Here is a 7,493-nt window from a genome sequence, read left to right on the forward strand (position 1 = left end):
CTGATAAATATCTGTCACAGGATTAATAGGGACCTAGATGTGTAATTACTTACATTAAGTGTTTAAGTTTTTCTTTCTTTATATATATTTCACATTACACTTTAAGTGTTATGTTTACACATTTTTTTCATGTGTATATTTTAGTTCACTAGATGAAATACTATATAAAATACATAGTATTTATTTTTATGTGGTGCTGAAGATTGAACCCAGGGCCCCGCATGTGCTAGGTGAGCGCTCTACCACTGAGCCACAACCCCAGCCCCTGCATTTGAAGTTTTTATCACTGACTTCACTGCAAGTACTCAAGATGTTCCTCAATGATTTAGAAGCACAGATTTAGTTCTCTTTCTAATACTGTTATGGAGTTAGTGATTCTTCATCTAAATATGGGCGAAAGTATGCCCCTTCGAAAAAGTACAGCACAGGGACTGGGATTGTGGCTCAGTGGTAGAGCGCTTGCCTCTCATGTGCAAGACCCTGGGTTCAATCCTCAGCAACGCATTAAAAAATGAGTGAAATAAAGATTTTGTGTCAAAACTACAACTTAAAAAAAAAAAAAGCATAGAAATGGAACATACCAAAAGTTTACCTTGTAGTATATGCTTAAGTATAAGCCTAAATAACAGAATTATTTATTTTTATACCAGGGATTGAACCCAGGGGTACTTAACCACAATGCCAGCCCTTTATTGTTTTTTATATTGAGTCAGGGTCTTGCTAAGTTGCTGGGCTTTGAACTTGCAATCCTCCTACCTCAGCCTCTCAAGCTGCTGGGATTACAGGTGTGCATGCCACTGTGCCCAGCCCCAGCCCTTTTAAAATTTTTTTTATTTTGAGAAAGTCTCATTAATTTGCTGAAGCTGGCCTCAAACTTGTAATCCTTCTGCCTCAGCATTCAAGGTCTCTGGGATTACAGTGTTTCATCACACCTGATTAGAATTAATTCTTTTTATTCATAAACAATGTTTACTACTTACAAGTCATGCACAACTGCTGCACATAATGAGCACTGCAGAAATATTTTTATTTTTTATTATTTTTGTTTTGTGGTACTAGGGATTCAACCTAGGGGTGCTGTACACTGAGCCACATCTGTGGCCCTTTTTATTTTATTTTGAGGTGGGATCTTGTTAAGTTGCCCAGTGTGGCTTGGAACTTGCCATCCTCCAGCCTCAAGTTCCAGAGTTACTAGGGTTAAAGTAGTGATTCTCCAAGCTCTACTAGTGAGGAAACAGGCTGAGCAATATGAAAATTTAGCCTGCCAAGATCACCCAGCCTTAGATGGGTGGAGCTAGGACAGTGGCCCTTATTTATTCAACTCCAGTGTCTGGGTTTTCCTCACTACTCTGTAGAATATTGCAGGATGACCAAAGATGCATTCCAAAGGGACATGAAGCCAGAACAGGACTGTTTAGGAACATACAAGAGGCATTATAGGGAAGACGAGTACCCTGAGAAAAAGAAAACCAGAAGTAGCCAGGCATGATGACATGCCTGTAATCCCAGCAACTTTATAGACGGGAACATCACAACTTTAAAGCCAGGCTCAGCAATGTAGGGAGGCCCTAAGCAACTTTGTGAGACCCTGTCTCAAACATAAATGATAAAAATAATAATAAAAAGGGCTACTAATGTGGCTCAGTGGTAAAGGGCCCCTGGGTTCAATCCCCAGTATCAAAATTTAAAAATGAGAAGGAACATGTAGCCATAAGGGAACTCAAAGTGGGCCTGGGAATATAAGAAGTTGCCCTTGTGAGGCCAGTGATGAATGCAGCAAGTGAGACATTTAAAACTGGTTCTCAGGGGTTTTATGCAGGCAGCAGCAGCAGCACCTAGGAGTCTGTTAGACTCTGCACTCAAAGGTAGATCTCAGTGACTTGGGAGCCTAAGGCAGGAGGATTGAAAGTTCAAGGCCAGCCTCAACTCAATGAGGCCTTCAGCAACTTACTGAGAATCTGTCTCAAACTAAATAAAAAGTACCAGGGATTTAGCTCAGTGGTAAACCTCCCCTGAGTTCAATCCTCAGTACAAAAATAAAAAGGGGATGGGGTGTTGCTGAGTGATAGAGCACCCCTGGATTCAATTCCTAACATCAAAAAACAAAAAGGGCTAGAGATACAGCTTTGTGATAGAGCACCCCTGATGTTCAATTCCCAGTGTCACACCTACCAAAAAAAAAAAAATCAAAAGATACAAATATGATGCTAGGAGGAGAGGAGAAAGGGTGGAGGCGAGTTACCTTTCCATTAAGAATTGAGGGAGGGGCTGGGATTGTGGCTCAGCGGTAGAGCGCTCGCCTAGCACGGGCGGGACCCGGGTTCGATCCTCAGCACCACCTAAAAATAAAGGCATATTTTGTGTCCATCTACACCTAAAAAATAAATATTTTAAAAAAAATTGAGGGCTGGGGATGTGGCTCAAGCGGTAGCGCACTCGCCTGGCATGCGTGCAGCCCGGGTTCGATCCTCAGCACCACATACAAAGATATTGTGTCTGCCGAAAACTAAAAAATAAATATTAAAAAAAAATTGAAGGAATGGGGCTGGGGTCGTGGCTCAGGGGTAGAGTGCTTGCCTCACAAGTGAGAGGCACTGGGTTTGATTCTCAGCACTGCATATAAATAAATGAATAAAATAAAGGTAGATCAACAACTAAAATATATATTAAAAAAAAAAAAAAAAACTGGGCACGGTGGTGCACACCTGTTATCTCAGCGGCTTGGGAGGCTGAGACAGGAGGCCGGTCTCAGCAAACAGTGAGGTGCTAAGCAACTCAGTGAGACGCTGTCTCTAAGTAAAATACAATATAGGGCTGGGGATGTCATTCAATGGTCAAGTGCCCTTGATTTAAATCCCTGGTACCAAAAGCAAACAAAAAGACTTGAGAGAAGGCTTTTTAGATGAAGTAACATTAAAACCAAAGCCTAAAAGTGGAGAAGGAAACAAAATGAGTAGGGGGAAAAGAAAAAGAGCCTTCAGGAGAACAGAATGTGCAAAGCCCCTGAGACTGGAGAGAGTTTAACATGATCAAAGAATGAGTTTGAGCTTAGATCTTGAGCAGGGGCCAGTACCCACAGGGCCTTGTGCTATGCCTTGACAGGGAGTTGGGGTGTGATGATAGGGGCATGGGAGTTCTCATTTTACAAAATTGCTCTGGCTCCTGGGTAAAGGATGGTGAGGGTAGGGACAGAGAGAGGAAATGCTAAAAGATATTTTTTTCCTTACTTTGGAAAGAAGGAGATGCTCTTCCTTCAAGAAGGCAAGAATTTTTATATGAATAGGAGGGGAAATGGCACTCACATTGGATGGGACTTACTTTCTCTGCGGGTCTGGTGCCCCAAATCAAAAAACTCAGAAGTTTGTCAAGCTACAGGAAGTGTTGAGCCAATGCTAATTATTTATACTGGACCAAGATGGTAGGGTTGTATGTTTTTTCAACATGAGGTTCACTGATGAACAACAGGATTGAGAGACAGTATGATGATTCAGAATTGGAGATAGGCAGTCTGGTGCAGTGGTGCACACTTGTATTTCCAGACTTGGGAGGCTGAGAAAGGAGGAAAGCAAGTTTGAGGCCAGCTTAAACCACTTAGCAAGATCCTTCTCAAAAATTAAAAAGGTATTTCTTCAGGTTCCCAGCTTGGAGTGTCCTTCTAACCCATGGCCGGACATCTGGCTTCGAACTTTGCCTTCTGGCCCCCTCCTGGTGGTGGGGATGATGGGCCAGGAGGGCCAGAACCAGGCTGGATTGACCCTCAAACCTTACTAAGCTTCCCACACCCTCCTGATGGTCCAGAAATTGGGCCGGGGGTTGGGCCAGGTTTGGAGGTGTGAGGGATTCCCTCATGCCCTCCACCCTATGAGTTCTGTGGAGGGGTGGCATACTGTGGACCTCAGGTTGGAAAGGGCCTGATCCCCCATGGTGGCCTGGAGACCTCTCAGCCTGAGAGCGAGGTGGGAGCTGGGATGGAGAGCAACTCTGAGGGGGCCTCCCCTGAGCCCTGCATTGCTCACCCTGCTGTGGTGAAAGTGGAGGAAGAGAAGATGGATCAAAACCCCCAGGGAGTCCCAAGATATCCAGGCTCTGCAGAAAGAACTTTCCAAGCTACTGAAACTGAAGAGGATCCCCCTGGTATATAACCAGGATGATATGGGGCTCACCCTGGGGGTTCTCTTTGGGAAGGTGTTCAGCCAAACCACTATCTGCCGCTTTGAGGCTCTGCAGCTCAGTTTCAAGAATTTGTGCAAGCTGCGGCTCCTGCTGCAGAAGTGGGTGGAGGAAGCAGACAACAATGAGAACCTTCGGGAGGTGAGGGTGGGAAGGGGCCTGCACTGGGGTCAGCTGAGATTGCTTCCCTCCCTGGCCTGCAGCTCTTGCTCTACCACACGGGGGCAGCAGTTCTCTCCCTCTCTTTTCTCTGCCAGGGATTGAATCCAGAGCCTGGCCCTCCTATTCTACCATTGAGCTACAATTCCTTCCCCAGCCCAGGGCAGCATTCTCAATGGGATGGAGTATGATCCCTCAGTTCTGTTGGGGGATTTAACCCCCTCCTTCCAGTTTCCTCCTTTTTTTGTTAATATTTTTGTTATGGATGGATGCAATATCTTTGTTTGTTCATTTTTATGTGGTGCTGAGGATCAAACCCAGTGCCTCACTTGTGCAAGGCAAGCGCTCTGCCACTGAGCCTCAACCCCAGCTCAGTTTCCTCCTTTTTATACCCTCTGGCTCTGGGGATAAATCCAGTCACTGTCTCCTTAGCAATGTGCTCTCAACTCACTGACCCCTCAATATGGTGCTGTTTTTCAGCAGGTCCAAAGCCTGACCTTGTCACCCCTTCCCTACTTGCCTAGATATGCAAAGCAAAGACCCTCCTGCAGGCTCGGAAGAGAAAACGAATGAGTATCTAGAACCAAGTGAGAGGCAACCTGGAGTACATGTTCCTGCAGTGAACCCACACTGCAGCAGATCAGCCACATTGCCCAACGCTAGGGGCAAGTGTGGTTCTGTAACCGGCGCCAAAAAGCACTGACTATTCCCCCATGAGAGGATTTTCAGGCTGCAGCTTCTCCTTTCTCAGGGGAATCTGTATCCTTTCCTCTGGCCCCAGGGCCCCATTTTGGTACCCCAGGTTACGGAAGCCCTCACTTCACTACGCTCTACTCCCAGGTCCCTTTCCTGAGGGGGAAGCCTTTCCCTCTGTCTCTGTCACCACTCTGGGCTCTCCCATGCATTCAAACTGCCTGCCCTTCCCAGGTACGGGGGTAGAGGAAAGAGGAGCTAGGGAGAGAAACTTGAGTCTGGACCAGGGCTTTTGGGATTAAGTTCTTCTTTCACTAAGGAAGGAATTGGAAGCTCAAAGGGTGGGGGTGGGGAGTTAGGGAACTGGTTGGAGGGAAGTCAAAGTTCAACGCTCTTGATTTTAATCCCCACATCACTCATACTTTGTTCTTAAATAAAGAAGCCTGGGATACAGTAAAAAAGAAAAAATAAATAAAAAAAGAAAGAAAAAAGAAAAAGAAAAGGTCTGGGAATGTTGCTCAGTGGTAAAATGCCCCTGGATTCTCTCTCTCTTTCTCTCTCTCTCTCTCTCTCTCTCTCTCTCTCCTGTCTCTTATACACACACACACACACACACACACACACACATTGGAGATAGCCTGGTGGGTTTAAGGAAGAGCTGACAAAAAGAGAATGTCTATCATTGGGAGGATGTTTTGGAGAGGAAAACTGAAGCAAGCAGAAAGAATAGTCTGCAACAGGGGAGAGAAAATGCCTGCAGGACTTCAACAGGTCAGTGGGTATGGTGAAATGTATGAGGTACTTAGCCTATCTCCTTGAAAAAAGAAAAAGAGGGACTGGGATTGTGGCTCAGTCGCAGAGCACTTGCCTTGCACATGTGAGGCACTGGGTTCGATTATCAACACCATGTAAAAATAAATAACAAAGTAAATATATGTGTCCACCTATAATTTTTTAAAAAACTTTAAAAATATATTTTAAAAAGGAAAAAAATCACATATGTTTACATAAGTAAACAGTAACAAGTCCTTTTTGATTTTCATGGAGAATTTTAAAGACAAATGGCTGAACTCATTTTTAAAATATAGAGAAAAAGTTAAGCTCTGTTTAAAAGTTCTTGTGGCTTGTCACAGGAGATAGGTGAGAAACAGGCAGTAGAGGGAACCACAAGGTAAGTTGAGGCCACTAGTTTAGGACAAGTTCATTTGATTTTTCACCTAAGCTGTGTACTTTGGTATTTTACTTAAATTTGGTCCTTAGACTATGACAGGTCCTTCCTTCTCTGCCAGTGGATTGAGCAACAATAGACTGACCTGATCCCTCTCAAATCGGGAAGGGAACCCCAGCTGCCTTGGCCTTACTGAATGTCTTGAGACCTTTGAGATGTTGCCCTCGTGTGGCCAGTGCCTGAAATAGCAGGACACTGTCCAGGGCTCTCAGAATTTTCCAGCATCAGCATCACCTGGTAATTTGTTAAAACTATGAAGTCTCAGGATCTACCCTAGATCTATAGAATCAGAAACATGGCTGTACTTCACCATTTGTCTTCTGTCCGGCCGTTCAGATGAACACCAAGTCATTCAAAGACCATCATTCTCAAATGACCCACACCCCAATAGCCCCATCTTCCCCATCTCTGTCCCACTCCTTGAGATATAATATACTCTAATTTCTGATTTCAAGAGTAGCCGACTTCTTATTTGAAGTTAATCCTATTCCTTCATGTCTGGTCTCTTTCTTCGTAGAAATCTTATTCCATCAACTAGGCCCTCAGTCTAATATCTGTTTTGAAGAACTAAAAATCATTTTACCCTACATCTAGAAGCTGGCTTATTCCCTCTGGCAGAGCTTTCTGGGACAAGCAGTTTACAACACTTCCCCTCCACACCACCTTTTTAAAATTTTGGTACCAGAAATTGAACCTAGGGGTGCATAACTATTAAGCCATATCCCCAGCCCTTTTTTTTTAATATTTATTTTTCAGTTGTAGTTGGATACAATACCTTTGATTTTATGTGGTAATGAGGATCGAACCAAGGGCCTCACGCTTGCTAGGCGAGTGTGCTACCACTGAGCCACAACACCAGCCCCCATTTTTTATTTTTTAATACAAGGTCATGCTAAATTGCTGAGACTGGCCTTGAATTTGCCATCCTCTGGCCTCAGCCTCCAAAGTCACTGGGATTACAGGTATGCACCATGGGTGCTCAGTACACTTTCACTTTTCTTGTCTTTTCCACTTTTTCCACTGAAACTGGCCTGTCAATTAGAGGTGCTCCTGTTGCTGATCTGGAAAATGCTGAGTAGATGTAGGATGTTTTGGAGAGGAAAACTGAAGCAAGCAGAGAGAATAGTCTACAACCAGGGAGAGAAAATGCCTGCAGGACTGGACAGTGTCCTGTTATTTCAGGCACCGGCCACACGAGGGCAACAACTTCTTATATCTTATTTCCCTCATTCCCCAGATTTTC

General features: G+C 44.4%; 1 pseudogene; it reads left to right on the plus strand.

Annotated features, from left to right (window-relative positions):
- Positions 1 to 3,662: 3,662 nt before the first annotated feature.
- Positions 3,663 to 4,992, plus strand: LOC107160425 (annotated as a pseudogene).
- The last annotated feature ends 2,501 nt before the right edge of the window (positions 4,993 to 7,493 follow it).

The sequence above is a fragment of the Marmota marmota genome, unplaced genomic scaffold (genome assembly GCF_001458135.2).
Source record: "Marmota marmota marmota unplaced genomic scaffold, marMar, whole genome shotgun sequence".
Taxonomy (NCBI): Eukaryota; Metazoa; Chordata; class Mammalia; order Rodentia; family Sciuridae; genus Marmota; species Marmota marmota.